At 34.8% G+C, this 22548-nt stretch overlaps 1 pseudogene; it reads right to left on the bottom strand.

Annotated features, from left to right (window-relative positions):
- Positions 1-5493: 5493 nt before the first annotated feature.
- Positions 5494-6571, bottom strand: LOC124974422 (vacuolar protein-sorting-associated protein 36-like; annotated as a pseudogene).
- Between the last annotated feature and the right edge of the window lie 15977 nt (positions 6572-22548).

Here is a 22548-nt window from a genome sequence, read left to right on the forward strand (position 1 = left end):
ATCCTCTGGAGGATGATTGCAAAGGCTCATCCTAAAAGGAATTGCCGGATGTTTTGCTCCAAAGCATGGTGTTTTTTCTGCTGTGTTTTTCTGATAATATATTACTCATCTCAGTCTGAACGGATTGCTTAAGGGGATGAAGGGAATACAACAAAAATCCCAGAAAATATTACCTACAATCTGAAAAACAATGGGTCTTTACCACTAACAAAATTAAAAATAATTTTGCAACCGTACAATGAGTCCCTGAAAGCCTCTGGAGAAAATAGTTGTAGATCTGCCTTTGTCTCCAACAGGCTGGTTAAATTTTAACGATGGTTTTGTTCATGTGTGGTGGTGAGGTATAAGAATAAGGTTTCATAACATTCCTTCCTTCCTACAAAGAATATGTCACCCCTATAATAAACGTTGGTACACAATTACAATTGGGACCGCTTCCCTCCTGTACCCCTTAACTCAGTAATTCAGATATTAACCAGATGGACCTAGTAGAGATAGTCACATGAGATTACTTGTCTATTGTTTTAACCACGAGAATATTAAGAATAGTTTTAGGTCACATAGAGTTTAGATATTAAGGAAGTAAATATTGTATTAGTTCACCGAGGTAGTTAGACATTCTTAAAACAATTGTGAACAGGTAAGGATAATCTGTAAGGTTACTGTTTTCTTATAATTTTCTGTTCCTTGTTAAAAACAATTTCTGCCTATGCTTTGAAAACTTCTTTAATATTAACCACAAGATTGTCATTATAGCCTGAAGAAAAATGTATATAAACCCAGCCTTCCCCAGAATAAAGTGGGATTGATTGCACCAGAACTAGAGTCTGTGTCTTTCATTCTCCATCCATCGCTGACGCTGTCTCCCCGCGCCCCGTTTACCGGTGTGGAACCCATGGACTCCTGCTAAGGCTGGACCCCGGCATTATTTCATTCTAGATTGAATAACACATTATCTACTATATGACTACTATACAGTTTCCCTATTGTGATGTTTTATCATGAATTAATAGGTTTATTTTCAATTTCATTTCAGTAATTCCCCAGTGGTTGTATGCAACTTGGTTCCTATTTAGAATCTCACTTTGTGACTTACACACTGACCCTGGGAACCAGTGGTGTGGTTAGGCTAGCTCTTACTACTAACTCATAATGAGAGGATTATTAAATGTCAGAAAAATTTTTGACCCAATTGTTAATAACATAGTTGTATCAAATATTAAATTATATAAACTAACTAAATTATAGTTAAAGATAAATAATCAGAACTCAGCACTTCCTAATTATTTTACTACATTCTTCTATTATCTACGTTCTTGAGGTGATTTACACCTGTAGTACATATTATATGGTCAAGATTCTATATAATGTGCTGCTGCATATCTTTTCCAAATTCCATCTTTATTGTTATCATTTTTGTTAGTTTTATATCAGTCATAGTAGGAGTACTTACATTATGAAAATCAGAAAATGCAACAAATCAGGACATGATTTATTATTTTGTTTATTGTGTAGAATTAAGTAAAGTGAATGAAAAATGTCAGTGGTATATATTTAAACTTTGTGTGACTGTAGTCATTACATTGCCAATAGCAAAAAAAAAATGAGAAATACTCTGCCTTTATTCGAAAAAGTATTGATTGATTCAGTAGTTTGTTTGCATAGTCATTGAATGAGTGAATTTCCAACTTACATCTCAGTTTCACTTTCATCCCAGTTATTAATGTAAATGGAGACATCAAAAAACATTCCTGGGGCTGGGGAGATAGCTCAGTTGATAGAGCGCTTGCCTTGCAAGCACAAGGCCCTGGGTTTGATCCCCAGCACCGCAAAAAAAAAAAAAAAATTCCTGTAAGAACTGTATTCATCACTGATACAAAGTTAGGTCACTGATACATACATATATATATATATATATATATATATATATACATATATATATATATATAATATATATAAATATATATATATATAAAATCTCTGAGAATCAGTGACCTAAAAAATGACCTATACATAAAAAGTGTTATATATCTATTATTATTTGTAAGTTGTGTGATATATATCTTTTTTTTTTTCATTCATCCAGTAAATTTTTATTGAATGCTTACTGTGTGCCAGACCCTGTTTTAGGCTCTGGGGATATATCCATGAACAAACCAGATAAAAATCTCTGCCCTGTGGGGCTTACACTCTAGCTCTATCATAAGGGTTGGGATCACCAGTAAATTTACATAAATTCAACCATATGTATTTGCAAAAAGAAAGATACACACATTTAAATAGTGTAATTTTTTTTTCCTGTGATGCTGAGGATGGAACCCAGGTTCTCACACATTCAAGGCAGGTGCTCTATCACTGAGCCACACTTCCAGACCTAAAATAGTGCACTTTATTAATGCTATGAAAGTCCATTGTTGGTGTGCAGTTTTTATTATATATTGTACTTACTATATGCATAATACATTCATATCTACATATCACTCCACAGGGATTCAAACTGTAAGACTATGAAGAGAACTTTATTGGCAATTTAAGAGATTTTCAAGGATCATGTTGAGCATGTTCTATTTTGTCTTTAGGCACAATCTGTAAAACCTAACCACCTTATAAGTTGTGACTTCATTGTACCAAAATAAAGATGCTGAGATTGTTGGGCAAAAGGGAACCGTTTTAAATATATGAGTAAGAGTGATGACATGATGAATCCACATTCTGATGAGCTTGGTCTAGTAACAGGGAACAAGAGCTAGCACATTCACATGAACACACATGGTCTACCCACTGTGGAATTCAAATCCAGCATTAAGGAAAAAAAAAAAACCAAAGACAGTCCATGACTCATTTCCCATATTTAAAAGATAACTAAAACACTAAAAGCTTGAAGTCATAAATATTTATAAGTAAAGCTTAATTAAAAAATCTAAAAGAAAAATTCTTAAAATACTGGCTTGGTATGACTAAAAGTTTATCATTTTCACATGTTTTTCACAGAGTAATCATAAAAGAATACCAAGTTAAGAAAATCATTTTAATATTTTGCAATCATTTTACTGTATGTACATTAATACCAATCATTTAACCTTGAAAACAACCTTCACTTATAGAATGTAAAAAATTTTTTCTTGACAGGAAGTGACTAGAAATAGTCCATTACCATAAAGCTACAAAGAGATTTGTGCTCCTATGAGCAAAGTTAGGAAAACAAAAATAATTATAGCAGTGATAAGCACCAAGGCAGAACTTTTTTGCACTTAGGGCCTGATTAGTTGTATCTAAATATAACCTCTAACAATAAAAGACAAAATAACACCTCATTTGGCAAAAAATAAAAATACAAATGGACGTCTGGAAAGTGAAGAATGCCCATTTTAAAAATAATAAAATCAATTGTACTTATTGTTTAGTTAGTGTGACATCTGAAAAGTATATTCATGTCACTTTTCTTCCTCTTTATTTCACTTTAAACAACTCAGATTGTTCCACTTTTGTTCATCTATCGTCACATTAAAGTAAATAAATATGTTGAATTATGCAGGCTTGCTGTAATGAAACCCAACTATTAGAACTAGATCCAGCAGCTCCAACAACCTTATCTGCAAATACTCCAACATGTGAAACAGATTATTATTTATCTTTGCTAATTTTAAGAACCCTAGCCAGAAGAGATACCATGGTGTGTGTGTATGTGTGTGCATGTGTGTACACACAAGTCTGCCAGAGCCATGTGACAGAGTAAGTGCAACCCAGAGGGAAGATGTACAAACAAGTTTACATTATGGTCCAACTAACCCCCTAAAAGACTTGGGTGGCCAGACACTGAATTACTCCCAAAATAAACCTGAGGCTGAGCAATGAGGTAATTAGGGGATCTGTCACCACAATGAAGAGTCAGTGACAGGTTTGGAAAACAAAGACTAAAGCAGGATGCCTTGGCCACAGCATTCCCATGACACTGGAGAACAAGCAGCAACAGACACTTTTCAGAACGGGATCAGGGGTTGGGAATCCCCTTATTTGTGGCTGAGGACCTCGGCACCTCCCAAGGGGGCATCTGCAGTGGCTTCTATCTCATGCAGTGGGAAAGTCCTGCAGTGTGCACCTGGGCACCCCTCCTCCTGGTGCCAAGGGTTTTTCCCATTCATACACTATAACCCTCTGGAGAATTGGCCAAAATCATCACTACTCTTCTGTGTCCAACTCAGTCTCAGAAAAGGGTCTCCTGTACCATGGGGTCCCTGAGTTGGAGGTAATGCTGATATGCTGCACGCTGTAGAGCAGTAACACACGAAGTCGGGCAGTCTACTTTAAGATTCAAGCACTCTACAGGCAACAGTAGCCAGTTATTGTTATCTTGGTAATACCTTTTACCAAGACAGTTCACACAATTTATAATGCATAGGGCAAAGAAGAAAAACATATTTCTGGAATATGATATAAATATTTTTTTTAAAGTTCAGTGTTAAGATTCCTTAAGGGAGGAGAAGCAGGCATATTACTCTTCCACTTTCTGTCCCCATCCTTGGCTTCCAGGTAAAAGAGCACTAAGGTTCCTGTGAAATTAGCTAAAGGTTCCCACTGCCCTTCCACCCATGGAACAATTCCAGGGAATTCCTAAGCCATCTACCTCCCAAATTTGTAATAGTTTAACTCTGGGCATGTCTACACAGCTCTTTAATTCAGTTTCAAAATCCACAGCATTTTTTAAACAAAATGACACAGCTGCATTCTTTAAATGTCAGCCCTGAAATCACCACTTAAAAAAAAAAAAAACTACTCAAAATATAAATGGAAGTCAAATAAAATTTTCTCCTTTTAAAAAATAAAAAAAGTTTTTGCTGTGCTAGGGCTTTAAACCAGGGCCTCATATATGCCAGGCAAGCTCTCTACCACAGAGCCACATTCCCAGCCCTCTCCTTTTTAAAGTTATTTTATTTGGTCCATTGAAGACATGCCCACGACTGCTTTGAAAAGCCCTTAGGAAGAGCTTTATGGGGCATACTGCAGTTTGATTATTTTGTTCCAGTGTTGTCAGGTTCTTATACTACACTGTAGCTATGTCTTCCTTCAAGAAAACTCCCCAAAATGGGTGCATCAGACACAGAGGAAAACATTCATAATTCAGTGAATTTTAGTCATACCAAATTAATAATCTAACCTATGCAAACATGCAACTTCTCTTTTTCCTCCTTCAAGGACTTAAATTCCCTTCTTTACTAAATGGTTACTGTTGGGAACCAAATTAAAATCTACTTTACTTCAAGTTAAATTCTGCACAACTATAGCATGATTTTAAATTCATATTAGCATTCGTTTTCTGTATTTTCCTTTATGTATCCTAAATAAGTTTCCAGAACCATAATATTTAGGGAGAGATTAAAAGATTTTTATCATTCTAATAAATTTTCGGGGTTTATCGGGGTTTATCTCTTAGCTCAGTGTCATACAGTCTACCAGATATAAGTATGGACAGAAAGTATTTCAAATACAAAACCTTTAGCTCTGTGTCATAAATAAATTTGGGTAAAACCGCAAGCCTTCTACTGAGTCATCTCAGCAAAGATGACCCATCTTCTCTGCAAGCAGCAACATCTCTTTGGCCAGAAGGACAGACATTCCCACGAGCTTAGCAAACTCTTCTGATGTTAGGGATCCTTTTTCTGAAACTGTCTCCAGGGTCGAGGCCACCATTTCCTCTTCCTTGTGGGACTGAAGGTCAATTACCATGACACCACTGTCAAAACCCGGAGCCTGAGAGGTAATTTCAGTGCTTCCAGCATCTTGCATGCATTCACTAAATCTTCTGGTGAGAGCAACTCTAAAGGTACCTGCAATATTCCAGCCAGCTGTTTAGCCAGCTGCATGTGGTACTGTGTTCCTGAGTCGTAGGTTTCCCTGGTGACTGGGTTAGCTATTCCCATGCTCAACAAGTAGGACTTAACCTGATGGTCTCATCTTCTGTGATGTCACCCTGCTTCTCTTTAATTTTATTAGCAATTGATTTTGATAACTCCACCATTTATTTAGCCTTGATCATTAGCTTGCTAAGGTCTTCAAAGGCCTCAGAAATGTTTTTGTCAGTTTCTTTTCTTTTTTCTTCCAGTTTCCTTTCAATACCTACAATTCCTACAGCTTTTACTCTTCCTGGCTGGGGTCCTTTATTTGTTTGTATCGACTGAGAAACTGATATATTCTCCCATCTTCTCTGGGTCATTTCCTCTGATAAACGCCTGTAAAACTCAATCTGGCCATGTTCTTTGAAGGAGAGTTTGATGTAGGAGTTTTTACTACTCTGGAATGGGCCAGGTTATTTGGTTGGATGAGCCACTATTTTGGCACTTTTCCCAATTCCAGCTGCCTGTTCCTCAATGAATACAATGTGGGACAGAGGAACGGTCATGCAGCACTCATGATTTTTCTGATCTCTCCAAATCAGTCGGTGGGTACTAAGAAGGAGGGTTCCAGCATCAAATTTTATCTTCTCCTCGCAGTGGTAGATCCGCACCCCGCGCTGCTGGATCACCAGGGTCTTGTTGATCTCCAGGAGGCCGCTGGTCCACACAAAGCGGTCCATGTGGCTGGCCTCCGCCGCTCGCCAGCGCCGGCGCTCCTAGGCCTTGAGCGGCTCGCCGGGCAGCCTGTGGCGCCCCCTGGCGGCCGATATATATCTTTATACATATAAAATTAATAATAAACATGTACCATGTATATATTCAGTCTATTTTTCCAGACAGCTTGTTAAACATTTACCTGCAAACTATAGCCTGGAAGTATATCTATAGATGATATTGAAATTGCCATTATTCAGTTTAAATTTAGAACATTAGCTTTACTGTAACAGTTCCAGCTGTCCTAATTCTTTTCTGTTGATTCTAACCATTATGATAATGGCTGAAAGTTCTCCAGGAAAGGTATGATCTGGATAAATCTATTCTGGGTATCATTTCAAAAAAGATGTACTTTCTGTTGTGTAAATCTGATCTTGAACTCAGCCTGTGTCTGCTGGAGATACATAGAAAGAAGGAATGGACAGACACATTACAATCACCCAGACCCATGTGCTTTGTGACTGCAGACTTGAAGAATTATGGAGTGATACAAAACATGGCAGAGACTGAGGATGTCTGGTCCACAGAATGAGTAGCTGGTATGAGTTTTACTGTAGTCAAAATGAAGAAGTAATTTCTGGAGGCTACAGAAATTTCATATTTAATAGGTAAGTATGCTACTTTTTAAAATTTATTGGAAATCTAAACTTTAAGAGAGAAATAAAAATAAAAAGTACACTGAGATTCCATCTCACTCCAGTCAGAATGGCAATCATCAAGAATACAAGCAACAATAAATGTTGGTGAGGATGTGAAGAAAAGGTACACTCATACATTGCTGGTGAGACGGCAAATTGGTGCAACCACTATGGAAAACAGTGTGGAGATTCCTAAGAAAACCACCATTGATCCAACCATTCCACTCCTAGGCTTATATCCAAGTGACTTAAAATCAGCATACTACAGTGATGCAGCCACATTAATGTTTATAGCAGCTCAATTTCACAATTTCTAAACTATGGAACCAACCTAGGTGCCCTTCAACAGATGAATGGATAAAGAAACTGGTATGTGTGTGTATACATACACACACACACACACACACACACACACACACAGAATTTTACTCAGCCTTAAAGAAGAATGAAATTATAACATTTGCTAGTAAATGGATGGAATTGGAGAATATTATGCTAAGTGAAATAAGCCAATCCCAAAGAACCAAAGGCTGAATGTTTTCTCTGTTATGCGGATGCTAATCCACAACAAGGTGGGGGCACCGGGAGAACAGAGGTATTTTGGACTAGACATAGGGGAGTGAAGGGCGGGAAGGAGGCATGGAGGTAGGATTGGCAGTAGAATGAATCGAACATTATTACCCTATGCATATATATGATTACATGACCTGTATAACTCTACATCATGTACAACCAGATGAATGAGAAGTTATACTCCATTTATGTATGATGTGTCAAAATGCATTCTACTCTCATGTATAGCTAATTAGAACAAACTAATTTAAAAAAAAGATTGACATTGGGATGAACAAATGTAAGCTTTCAAGAAGATTTTTAAGAAAAGTTCACCCAACAAAAAATGATTACCAACTTAGGTGGATGTTGAGTGTGATGCTGTGCAGTTCTGTCTCCCTTATTTCTTCTAAAAAGGTTGTAATAAGGTTACTGTGTATTCCAATAGGGGAATTACTGGGTAGAGAGTAAAGTGAGCTGGTACTTGACCCTGCTTTCCTATAAACTAAATAAGTTACTAATTATGAATTATGGTTCCTTGTCTGTATAACTAATTACCTTCAAGGTAAATTTTTCTTTCCCACCCAATGCTGATATTCTTTATTGCTATAGATAAATCTTTGTGAAATTTCTTTTTAATATTTCTTAAAACAAAACAAAATAGTACTTCTCAACATATACTGAATATCTTGTGAATTGAAGAGATGAAAAATATAGTTATGTTTCTCCTACAATAGATGGGCACAAATGCTCTAGCATCAAAACCCTGGGCTATTCAATCCTGGAGAGATGTCTGAGGGTGACATGAAAAGAAGTACTTTTTATGAAACACACTAAGCCTAAAATTTATTCTTTTGCTAAAATTCAAGCCAACCATGTTGCCAAACACATAATTTTATAGTGTTTTTTATGTCATTTCAACATTCCTTTTATTACTGGGATGACTGCCTAAGAGCACATTTCTCCATGCATGAGTATGAATCTTATCATTATCCTGCCTCATACATACTGTGGTTTGGATACTTACTTCTGAGCTCCAATTTTTTTATTGTTGATAAAAGTAATTACATTTTGTACCTTGTAATAAGTGGTTTAAAATGCTGTATAATTATTTTGAGAACACAAAGCTCAGATTTTAGAAAGATGCAATAGTGTGGCTACCATTTATTAAGCACATAGCTCTAACAGAATATGAGTAGGCATTTTATATATTTATCTCATTCAAATTTCATATAACCTGGGTAGATATTATCAGAAATTTGCTGATAAAGAATCTGAAGCTGAGGACATAGATAAGTCACTTTCAGGTAACACATTTAATAGATTGTTGATGAGAAATCAACAACTATCACATTGTTAATTACCACTTGGTGCTTCAAGTTCTCTACAATAAATTGAACTTTATCCTTTTTTAAATATAATTATGGTATATGGTGAAATTATCACAATTTATATAGTTTTAAATTTTTTATTTCTGTATTTTTATTATGCAAATTTAATTTTGTTTTGTTATTTTTCTAAATTTTTGTTACCATCAATAATAACTGTGGAATTGCTTTGTATTTGTTTATTTCCCATTTAAAAGTGACTATATCAATAAGTATACCCATTTAAAAATGGATATACATCATGAAATTGTCCTGCAGGGAATATCTGAGGGTGCCTATTTTTTTTATAACCATGCCAACATTAGATATTAGAAAATGTTAATTTTTTTCTAATCTAGTACATAAAATGTTTTATCTTCATTTTATTTCCAAGTCCTTCCTGCACTAGCAAGAACTCTTTAAAAATTTACTCTATGCATTTCATCTTTAATAATTTTTAATACATTATTTTTGGTGTGCTTATTTTTATTTTTATTGTAGAAGGTTGTTATTAAAGGAACTAATCTTTGCCTATCATGTATAATGTAAGTACTCTTTACAGCTATTTTATTAGCAAATTTGTTCTATTATTTTTTCTGTGCAAAATATGTAAGTATTTATAAGTTGAAAAACAACAGTCTTTTACTTTATGGATTCTGATTCTGGTGTCATGATTATAAATGCCTTTCCTATTTCAACAGTATAAAAATATTTCAATCTCAATTTAATGTGGGGTATATAAAGTTATGAATTTTCTTATTAGTTTTTGACCATAGCTCCCAAGTTATTAAGTTTATTAAAATAATGTTTAACATTTAATTAATGCATCATTTTAATTTTATAATCCTACTTGTTTAAAAATATCAGTTTTTTCACATAAATGAAAGTTATCAGGCAGAATCAACTGTGGAGTAGCATGATTGTCTATTTCATATCTGTGAGAACACAAATTCTTTCTCTGTCCTGCCACCTTAACGTCTGCCTCTCGAGACAGTGGTTCTATTCTTTATCAGATGCTTTCCTGTTCACCTGCAGAAAGACTGACTGAAAGAAATTCTTCCCAACCATGAAGTATAACTCCTTTTCTCCAGATTGGATCCATGATTACCACAAGACTACTCCTGGACTAAAAACAGGTACTAGGAGCCAGGCATGGTTTTTAGTGTGCCCAGACTCATCAGAATCCATCCTGAATTTGAGAATAGAGTCCCTGAAGCACAGGGTAGATACACAGTAATACAGAAATATAGAGAAGGAAGTCTTTTCATCAGTTTATGTCTTTTGTGTAGTTTTACATGAATTTTAATTTTGTTACTCTTGTTCTATATATTGTATTATATATAAAATACACATCCTATATATTTATTATGTATGTGTTTGTTATATTATATATTCCTTTTATATTAAGGATAGATATTGAGTAGCAATATATACTTAGGTTCTTCATTTAATTTTAATTGTCTTTTGTTATTTTTTTCACTAAGGAAAGTTGGCAATTTTATGTCATCAGACCTATAAATTAAAATTTATTCTATTTCACCCATTTGTAAAACTTCTTTTTCATTAATCAATATTTTTCTTATGAGCCATTCCCATAAAAATTATTTTGATGTGTGGTATGTGATGAGTTTCTCATTTATTTTGTTTTCCCAATTGTTAACCAGTTGTCTGGTTTCATCTATTAAATAAAAACTTTCTTTGTACACTGAATTTTTTTCTTTTAATATTTGGTACTCGGGTTTGAACTCAGGGGGTCTCATTGAGTTGCTTAGCGCTTCATTTTTGCAGAGGCTGATTTTGAACTCCCAATCTTCTTGCCTCAGCTTCTCCAGCTGCTGGGATTACAGGAATGTGCCACCACACCTGGTTTACACTGGAGTTTTAAAGTGATAGCAGGGAGGGGTTTACTTTTTTTATATCCAGTAAGATATAAAATCACAAAATCATTTATTATTCATCGTATCAGAAAGTTCAGAATATTGGCATTCAAAATTAATTTCCCAGGCTTGTTGATAAACTTATGAAGAGCAAGAAAACAAAAATGATGAGCATCTAATGTGTGCCATGTTATTTATTTGTATTGTCTAAGATAATACTTATAGCAACAGTATAGGCTAGTTATTATCTTCATCTTACAGGTGAGGAAACTGAGGGGTTATTTAACTTGTCTGGGACTTCAGAGCCACTAATTGAAAGGTAGAACTTGAAGGCTCATCTATTTTAACATTCTGTGTCATAAGATAAAAATGAGAGATGCCAGGGCTGTCTATTGGTGACAAAATTAGGGGTATTGAGGTCTCCTTAATGAGAATCATCTCATATTTTTGAGAAATATGAATTTAAAATCATTGCCTAAGCAATGGTTATGAAACTTTTTTTAAAACCCATTTGCATCTCATTCTTTTGGTTAAGTGAAAATTTCTTATTTAGTAAACAAAGATTCCATTGCTATGTTTCCTCACTCTATTGGTGTATGATCTTCATAAAATATTGAAATGAACTTGAATGTTCAACATTCTTTTACTTTCCAAATAATTTGTGTTTAACACTGTTGGCAATGAAGTGGCTCAAAGGTGGATATTTTTTTGTGGAAGAAAAGCATGGAAGACTGTGATAGTCTCAGGCATCTCTTTTACTTTCCTTCTGGAACTGGCACACCACATTACTGGTAGAATAATCTACCTCCATGGAGTGGGTAAATATAGCCATCTGTTAGATGGTATTCTAAAAAGGTAGTAAGTTCACTTTTGATATCTATTTCAATGTAAATACCTGATAGAGTTGTGTGATATGAGTTGTTTAAAGCTTTTTATAAACCTACTGATCCCATTATAAAGGTCATTAATATATGATGCCAATCCTGAAACCCCAAATGACAAAGTTTATAAAATTAATTTTAGAAGTAAATGTAAACAAAGTTTTTCTTTATTAAAGGAGTAGGATGCTTTTATCTATGAAATAATAAATGAATTCACACAGAATTGATTTCATTACCATTTCTGCTTTGTTTTTAGGCAAAGGTCAGAGTTAAATGTAATGCCGTGACTACATAATGCAAATCTAAGATTTCATGGTTGTCATGTTTATTTTTACCTGTGTTTAATACCTTGGAATTTTATATGCATACTTTTTAATAGTCTTTTTCTCCCCACCACCCCTGCTTTTTTTTTTTTTAAGTATTGGTGATTGAGCTCAGGACCTAATGCATGGAAGGTAAGCACTGTGCCCCAGCTCGTTAACAGTCTTAAATTAAACATACCATGTCCTGTAAACCAACTCAAACTTAATTTGAATCAGGAAAATTATGTAAATTAAAAATTAAAGGTATGGTCAACCTCCAAATGTGAGATTCCCTAAACTATGAAAGGCCAGTGTTTTTCCTATTTAGCTTAATTTGTTTGCTTTAAACAGAATAAAAAACCTCTTGGGGTGGGTGCCATAGAAATTCTGTTTGCTAGCATAAGTTTCAACAGGCTATGGAAGTAGTTCAGACTCTTCAGATTTCTGAGTGAAATATAACTTCATCTGCCTGCTCATAGTAGACAATGAATATGCGAACAAAGTTTTCAAGCTTTCCTTCTGATATCACTCCTATCAAAAAACTTAAAAATCCTTAAAGCTAAACTAAAACCAAACAAACAAATGATATGTGCAACCTCCAGAGTGGCATCTTTCCCATTGTGACCTTGCTATAGTTGGTCAGAGCAATAAGCAGAACTGCATCCAATTTTCCTTAATGGCTGTAATGATTCTAGCCTTTTTCTAGGGCCAGCGATCATCAAAATGATAATTCAATGTTAATCTTGAATGTAACTCCAGCATATGAGGAATTAAAGCATAATAGAAATTATCAGGATAAATGTATTGAGAAAGATTTGACACACACAAACATAGCATTCAATGTTTTGATGGATTTATGACAACAAGTATACATCAAATGTTTTGGAATTATTGCCACAGGTTGAGATTCATCATTTTGACTAAGAATTGTGTGTGTTTGCTAAAGGGAAAGTCATAAGACATTTGCTCATAGGTGGAAGAATATCTCTGAGGCTTTTAAAAAAACATTATGAATTTCAATTCACCTCTTTAAATAACAGATTGTGAATGGAGACTGTGAGCTTATACCTGGAGAATTTGACAGACATGACATATCTTTTCTAGAAACAAGAGGTACCTTCTTGGTGTTCACTTTGGTTAGAGTTTCTACAGTCTGTCAGCTACCTTTGTGGAAAAGGAAGCTATATTTGGAAAGAAGTCAGCAAACCTCAGATTGTAATTGTTTTCTCTGCCAAAAAAGCAAGAGTTCTGACAGCTATTCCTTGTCATGGAGGAAAATCTTCAGCAAGAAAACAAAGGAGCATTGATCCTTATCATACATTATCCTCAAGGACTGTGCATAATCTGTCCATCATTTAAAAACAGTACACATAAATTTTAAATAACTCTACCCAGAAACAATAGTATCAATACAAACAATAGTATCTAAGTTGTATTTTTTTCTTCCTATTTAGACCCTTTAAAAATCATGAAAACATTTTTGCTCAGAGAAAAAGAGAAAATAATTATGGATGGATTGATTTCAAGCTTGTTGGGGGCAAAGTTACAAAGAATACTTTTTCAGTTTTTGCAGGAGATTATGCCTATAGATGACACAGCTGGAATTTGGGCATTTTCATCATTTCTTCAGTAGGTAAAATAAAAACTCTATTGTATTATGCTATTACAGTTTCAGACTAAAGCCCAGAACTCCTTATATAACTGTTCCTGACTCTTAGCTTCAAAACAATGAATTTTGTATTTTGAAAAAATGACTTCCTAAAAAAGACTGACCAAAATTCATACATTCATTCTCCTTTTGATATGGTATTAGAAGAATAAATATGAGCATTTTGGAATATCAGTACAGTAGGAATGCAATTTCTTCTAGAAACCCAGCTCTACCATCATGATATATTATGCTCCTTTTTTAAAATTTAATTAAATGGCAAGAAATGCAAACTGACTTGCTACCAGGATGTCCTTTGTCCCTGTCATAGTCCATTTTGTGTCAGTATCACAAAGTACATGAAACTGGGAAATATATAAAGAAAAGATGTTTAGGTCATAGTTTTGGACCTAAACCTAGTTTGGGTAGACCCATCTGGTCAGCTTCTGGTTAGGGCCTTCTGACTGAGTCATAACATGGTGAATGGCATCACACTGGTGGGAGTCAGCAGGAGAGGGCACATTGCAAGAGAGAAAGCAAGTTAACAGTGAAGATCAGGCTCATTCTTTTCTAAAAACTAATTCTCCTTGGAAAATTCTACCGATAAAAACTAAACCACTCTGTGAGACCAGCTTTAATTCCTTCATGAGGGCCCTCATGACCTTACCACCTCTCACTAGGCACCATTTTCTAAAGGTCCCACCTCTCAATACCATTACTTTGGGAAAAAGTACAAGGACCTTTGGGGAACAAACCACAGCAATCCCTAACCTAATCATGTGACAGTTGCCAGAGTTCTTATTTAGAGTACTGTAATGAATGAGGCTCTCTATGCTTTATGCCATATTTGTCAGTACCGATTGTCCAAGTTTCCATGATTCCTTGGAAGTGAGATGCTCTGAAGTGCTGTGGTCCCTAAGAGAACTGCACAGAGAATTTTTTTTTTCTTCTGAAGACTCAGAGTGGAACTGAGATAAAGGTTTTCTGAGCTCACAATCATCTATTACTTTCCTAATTGTGGGAAAGCTCACTTGCTCTCATCTATTCTTGTTTTTCTCCTCTTTACCATCTCAGGAACTACTTGACATGATCACCTGGCTGGGGTTATATTTTGAATAAACAATCAAAGAACTCCCACCCTTGCCCCATCTGCACCCCAGACTATTCTGCATGTCAACCTAGCCAATAGACAATGCATATTAAATATGAACTTCTTTTTTAGGAGAAAATGCAAAAGACAACAGAGGAAAGGGAAATAAAAACACAATAGTAAAAACAAATTAGTACCTCAAAAATTCTCACTCTGTGAGTTTGGACAAGTTCTTTAAACTTTGATTTTCTCATCTATAAAAGTGAATAATAATTGCACTATGAAGATTAATGCATGTAACATACCAAGAATGGTGCCTAACACATCACATTTGATTCTTAATATTTTTGAGATGTTGGAGGACAGTACAGGCATAGAAGCATAATCTTCTAAGAAACTACAAGCATCCTGTCTTAAGCCAGGATATTGGAGTTTGTATTCCTGAGAAATTTAATTTTGGTCAAATTTATCTTGTCTCTATATAATGGGGATAAAAAATAAAATACCTCTTTGATTTTGGGGAGTGTAAGGTTTTGGAAAAATGCCTTGGGAACAGAAAGTGCTTAATAAATAATACCAACCTGCATTGTCTTACTGTATTAGTACTAATGACTTTGAGCCATGCATGGTGCCTATCAAACCAGCCCTGTACTATTACTCTGTTCAACTTTGGACAATTTTGTGATAGTTTTGTCTGTTTCTGATGTTTTCAAGTGACGTTCTCATGAAAATCCAATTTTCTAGAAGTATACAAGGTCCATGTTTACCAGTGTTTGAATCTCTAAAATCCTACATAAAATAATATTCCAAACATACAGGTTGCTGAATTCTGAAAATACTAATGACTCATGTGGAAAGAAGTTGTGGAGAGTTGTACGGCAAATAAAGACTGCATAGAAAACTCAAGAACAGTGATCCTGCAGAGCTAAATTCAGTAAATCTAATTTTTTGGAAAGATTAGAAATTCTTATAAGACCAAGGGATTAATAGAGTCTGCAAGTACACTCAGGGCATTTTAAATTATTTTCCTCTTTGCTACCATGACTCATGATGTTCAGACGATATCTAAAACAAATTGGGTTATTATTCTTTGTTTACCTCATATGTATAATACAATATGTATAATATAAAATGTGTTTAATTTATACCTATAACTTTGGTACAAGAGTAGTTAACAGATTCTAAAAATCTCAAGAGTGAATCCTCCTAATGTCAATATGTATCTACATAAGTATATATCTCTTTATAGTTCCATGTATCAGAAAAACAATGTTTTAATATTATGCATAGATGAGAAAAGAATGTTATCAGTTTGTTCCAGATGTCTTTGGAACTTGAGGATATGTGTTGCAGTCACAAAGAATGAAATAATTTGAATTGTCCTGATCTTTTCACTTTCCATATTGATTAAAAACATCACTACCAGCACCTTCAACAGTAGTAATTACATATCTCAGGGTGAGATAAGTCAGGGATATGGATATGTGGATATAGTCAATTCTAGAGTGATTTATTAAATTTTAATGAAGAATATGTCTAATTGAGTGAAATTGAACATAAAAATTTGGGTGATGTTGCTGGAACAAGTATTAGATTTTTTAATATTTAAAATGTTAATTTTTAAGCTGGGCATAGTGGTGCATGCAATTCCACCTGAGGCAGGAGGAATGCAAGTTGAAGGCCAGTCTCAGCAACTGAATGTGACTCTGTCCCAAAATAAAAGGGCTCAGTGGCAGAGTGCCTGTGTAGTATGTGCAAGGGTCTGGTTTCAATCCTCAGTGCCACATGCACACATGCACAAAGTTTTATTTTAGTTATAAAACAAGTTTTAGAATTTCCCTCATAGTCATTTGAATATTTAAAACCTAGTTCTTGCTGCTTTATCATTGCCACACCAAAAATAACCCAATAACTCAAAATAAAATAACAGCCCAATATGAAGAATAATTTCTTTAGTACTTTTTTTGTACTGGGGATTGAACTCAAGGGTGCTTTACCACTGAGCCATTGAGCCACATCCCAGCTCTTTTTATTTTTAATTTTGAGACAGAGTCTCACTAAGTTGCTTAGAAACTTGCTAAGTGCTAACTGCTGAGACTGGCCTGGAACTTGTGATTCTCCTGCCTCAGCCTCTGGAATTGCTGGGATTACAGGCGAGTGCCTCCAAAACAATTTAACTCCCTGAAAATGAGTCATGTTTCCAAAGACATCAGGAATAATGTGAAAACACAGAAAACCATAATATCTGGAATGTCTGATACTCTGGCTATTTTTGATATCCCTTATGGTCACAACAGGTGTCTTCAATAAATCCTCTGAACTTTAAAGTCAATTGGCACTTGTGGTAGGGAGAATAGATTCAGTTACCTTCTAAAGCACTAAAGCAAGATACTACAAAGGAACATTGCCCTTGTGGTAGTTACAGGAATGGAATCTGATTGCTTGCATGATTTCTAAGAAGTTTTATTGAATTGTTTAAGACATGTTTTATGTAAAACTAGCTAATCTACATATGAATACAATTAACATACTGACTTAAAAGGAGTAATATATGAATGAGAGAGAATTTGTGGGATTTTTTTTTTCTCCTAACAGTTTGGGGCAATATTCTGTGTGTGTGTGTGTGTGTTTCTTGAAAAGAAATTTTGCTTAACTCAGCAGTTCAAAGAATTTGGTTTTTATACTTTTAAATATTTTACTTGACATCACTTTTAAATTCAACATTTTGTATACTTTGAACAATTATGTGCTACTTAATAGGCTTGCAATTCATAATATGAAGCAGCAAGGTAAATGAAAAAATGCATTGCAACTTAAAAACAATAAAATCAGGCCAAATTTAAAAATACTCTTGACAATATTTACCTCAGCATTTGGAAGGATTATACTGTTTTGAATCAATCAAAATACCCATTTCTCCTTGGTGAGCCATAGCCAGAGTTTAAAGGTGTCCCATTTGAACATTTCCATTAGTGAACCATTTCCATAATAATGGTGCATAACAATCAGAAAATATCAGTGGTATACCAAAATGAGCCTTTCTTTTGCTTAAAAATTTGTGCATCTGGGTCTGCTTCAGGTGTTTTTCCTCTGATTGACCGGGTTGGCTCTGTTCCATGTGTCCCTTGATCTGCAGGTTAATGTGGCATGTTCTCCTTGTGAACTGAAAGAGATCGTGACAAGTACACATCATACTCCTCCTTGCTTCATATCTGTTGATCTCTTCATTGATGTTTCAAACAAGTCACATGATCAGGCCTCAAGTCAAGGACTAAGATATTTTCTAACTCCCCCAACAATGATGCCATAGCAGAGGTGTGTGAACAACTGTGGTCAATAAATCAATGTACCGCATACAGTTTATCTTCCTCTTTACAGCTACAAGATTATAAAAAGTCACTTAGAAAGATACCATACATATGAGAAATTGATTGAACTGAATTGTTTTAGGTAACCTAAATGGATACCTTAAGTTTTATGTTAAATAACAAGACAAAGAGTGTATCACTTCCCTGGAGCACAGAATATTTGTTAAACTAGGAGGTGATAGTAAAATACTTCCTAAACCAAACATTAAGGTATTTCACTCTGGAAAGCATTTCATCATGTTCTCAGAGGCATTTTGAAGTTATCTTAAAGTATTCCCAGTAACATGCCATTGATTATTTTTTCTCATAAATATCTTTATAGTATTAACATATCTTAGCCTCAGCATTATGATTTTTCTGCTTTGAAGTGATAATCTTTAGGCTATTCAAGATACTGAATTCATTACTGATATATGTAACCTGGTATTAACAGGGTGGTCAAGAACAATTTTATTTTCTCATTTTCATTGCATACCTGTGTGAATACCTTTTTTTGTGTGTAAGACCAGCATATGTTAGCAGGAAAGAGCAAGCTCCCATATCACTGCCTGTTTTGTACATGGCACTGCTATGGTTTGAAAAAGTGTCCCCAAAGGGCCACATGTTAAAGGATTAGTTCCCAGGGTGATGCTTCTTGAAGGTGGGGGAACCTTTAGAAAGTGGGGCCTAGTGGGAAGACCTTAGGGTATTGGTCATGTGCCCTCAAAAGGGATTATGGGGCCCTTATACCTTCCTTTTCTAGTTTTGCTTCCTGGTGTATGAATTGAGAAATTTGCTCCACAACATACTTTTGCTGGGTCTTCTATGTGCCACATATTGCTACCTTATCATACTACCAAAGCAAAGCAGCCGCTAGATCTTGGCCTGGAATTCCAAAACTGTGAGACAAAATAAACTTTCTCTATTTATAAGTATATTGCTTCAGGTATTTTGTTGTAGCAATGAAAAGCTGACTAATAGAGCTACCTTCAAAATTCTTATGCTTAGGGGCACAATATAATTGCATTCACTTTTTTTTTCTCAATTTTATTCAACACTGAGTTACTTAAGTATAGGAGGCAAGACCAAAATTTCTGTGACTAATGGAAGGTAATAATTGGCATTAAGAAACAAACTTTTTGAGTACCTCTATTCTTCATTGCTGTGCTCATAGCTGTGATTCTGTCAACACCAATCATATTATATTTTATCTTTTTCTATTTTACATTTTGGTGCTCAAAAATAATCATTAAAGTTAAAAAATGTGTCTTCTATGTGCCACAAAATTTCAGTAGCAACAAGAAAAAGTACACATTTTCCCCATAAACTCCTATTGTCTTTGTAAAGAGATGGTTCAGGCTGTCCATAACTGGCTTTACCCAACTCTAAAGTGGAATAATTTCTGGCATGCGTGTGGAATGGCATTTGCTTTTTCAAATGACATGCTCCTGTCAACATGAGTCATTCAATGCTGTCACTCAATGAAGAACTTTTGCCAATACCTGTTTTCTCTCTGATTTTAATCCATACCATTTACTGTGTGACTACTTTTATAATTTCATAGCAATTGTGTGATTCATGTCTGTTTTCTTAAAACTAGTTTATTCTGGTATGACTGACATACAAAAAGTCATAAGTATTTCAAGTTTACAACTTGATGAGTTTGAATGTTAGTATACACCAGTGAAGTCATTCACACAATCTGTGCCATAAACCCATCTACTTGACATAACATCTTTCCCCAGGGCTTATTCATCTTGTATAACTGAAAATTTGTAGGCCTTAACTTTATCTTCCCATTTTGACTTCCTCCAGTCCTTGGAAACCACCATCATGATTTCTGCTTCTAACAGATTGACTCTTCTAGATTCATTATGCAAGGGGTATCATGTAGAATTTGTCCTGTGTCTGACTTATTTCACTTAGTCTAATGTCCTCCAGTTTCATCCATGTCGTTGCAAATGTTGGGCTTTCCTTCTTTGTTAAGGCTGGATATTATTCCATTATATGTATATACCATATTTTATTTATTCATTCATCAATAGATGGATATAGGTTGCTTCTGTCTCTGAACCATTGTGATTAATGCTACAGTGAACACTGCAGTGCAGATTATGTCTTATAGGTCCTGATTATAGTACTTCAGGATATATCCAGAGTACAATTACTAGATCACATGGCAGTTTTAAATTTTTGTGCTACCTTTGTGTTTTATTTTTCCACATTGGTAGCTCTTAAGTACAATCCCACTTACAGTGTACAAAGTTTCCCGTATCTCACTATCTTTGCACAATTTTATTTATTTATTTATTTTAATTGACATATAGATGTTTTTGGTAAAACATGACATTTTGAAACATATATAGGTTGAATAGTGTTAAAATCAGGATAAGCACATTATCTCAACAATTGCTAATTTATTTGCCATAAAAATATTTAAAATTTTTCTTCTGACATTTTTGACATACAAAGTATATTATCATCATTTAGGCCACCAGAACACCAGTATTTATTTGTGATTTAATTATAATTTAGTACCTACTGATCAACCTTTGGTCATTCCACCCTACCTCTTATTCTCCACAGCCTCTGGTACAGACTAATCTACTCTCAAATTCTATGAGATTAACTTTTTTGTATTAATATGAATGAAATCAAATCCATATATTTATCTTTCTTTCATTTATTTCATTTAATGTAATGATCCCTATTGTCACAAATGATAGGATTTGATGCTTTCATGGCTGAATAGTTTTCCATTGTGTATATTCGTGTAACATTTCTTTACCTGAACATCAGTTGATGGACACTTTTGTTGTTTTCATTTCTGTTGCAATAAACATTGAATACGAGGTCTCTTGGACATACTGACTTCCTTTGCTTTGGATAGATACCAGGTAATGGGATTAATGGATCGTACAGTGGATCTATTATTTATTGGTACTGGTAATTGAACACAGGGGCACTTTAGTACTGAACTACATCCCCAGACATTTTGTTTGTTTGTTTGTTTGTTTGTTTATTTTGGACACAGGGTATCATTCAAGCTAATTGAGGGGGGTAACCTTAAATGTGACTCAAAACTTTTACACTTTCTTGAATTCTCTTTCTTGTGCTTTTGAAGGTCTGCTCATGGTATGCCATAGCAAGAATCTTTCTGTTCACATTAATTTAAGATTCCATGGGACTCTGGTACCTGGATTAGGGAAGTTTTCTGCTTTTATTTCATTGAATAATTTTATATGCCATTTCCTTTTTCTTTGCCATCAAGATCCTTAAAATTTGAATATTTGTTTGTTTATTGGTGTCCCAAATTCTCAATAGTTATCTTTATTCTTTTTCATTTGTCTGGAATATTTCAAAGAACTTGTCTTCAAATTCAGATATTCTTTCTTCTCCTTAATCTAGTGTGCTGATGAGACTTTAGGTTGTATTTTTTAACTTATTGAATTCTTCATTTCCAATATTTTTAAAATTATTTTTCATTATCCCTATTTTTTGAATTTCTCAGTCATGTCATGAGTGGTTTTCTTAATTGTCTGTCTGTACTCCCTTGAATCTAATTCAGTTTCCCTATAATCATTGTTTTGAGTTTTATATGAATTTCATCAATATTCTTTTCTTTTTCAGTCTGTTGCTAAAGATATTATGTACCTTTGGAGCATCATAGCACATTTTCTTCATATTTCTTGTGACTTTATGTTGAGATTTGTGCATCTGGTAGATAGTTGTCTCTAACACTTTCATAGTATATTTTTTATCCTAAAATTATGTCTTGGAGTGTCAGATTGGTAAACTATTTGGTTCTGTTTTCAGTTTAATGCCATATTGTCCACTTATTGCTCCTTCCATTATAATCCATAGCTTTGGGCATGGTTTGCATGGTAGAAGGATTGGAGAGCCCTTCTTCTGTATCTAGGCTCCATGTGAAGGAGAGGGTATTCTAACAGCTCAGACAGGATAGGGATGTGAATCCACTGTGTGGTTATCTGGCAAAGGCAGTGGTGGTACTGACAACATGCAGCATGGTGTATGCTTCCTTAGCAGTGGCAGAAAGCCCTTGGACCCATCACTAGCTCAGGTCAAATATGGGATGGTCAAAGTGGCAATGACTAGGGGAATATTGTGTGAAATACACACCCAGGTATAGGGGTGGCTCAGGTTGGCCAACTAGGGTCAATTATAGATAGGCTGTGGCACTTCTTATGGGGTTGTGATAGACAGAATGCACATTTTAGGAA

This window comes from Sciurus carolinensis, unplaced genomic scaffold, assembly GCF_902686445.1.
Source record: "Sciurus carolinensis unplaced genomic scaffold, mSciCar1.2, whole genome shotgun sequence".
In the NCBI taxonomy this organism is placed as follows: Eukaryota; Metazoa; Chordata; class Mammalia; order Rodentia; family Sciuridae; genus Sciurus; species Sciurus carolinensis.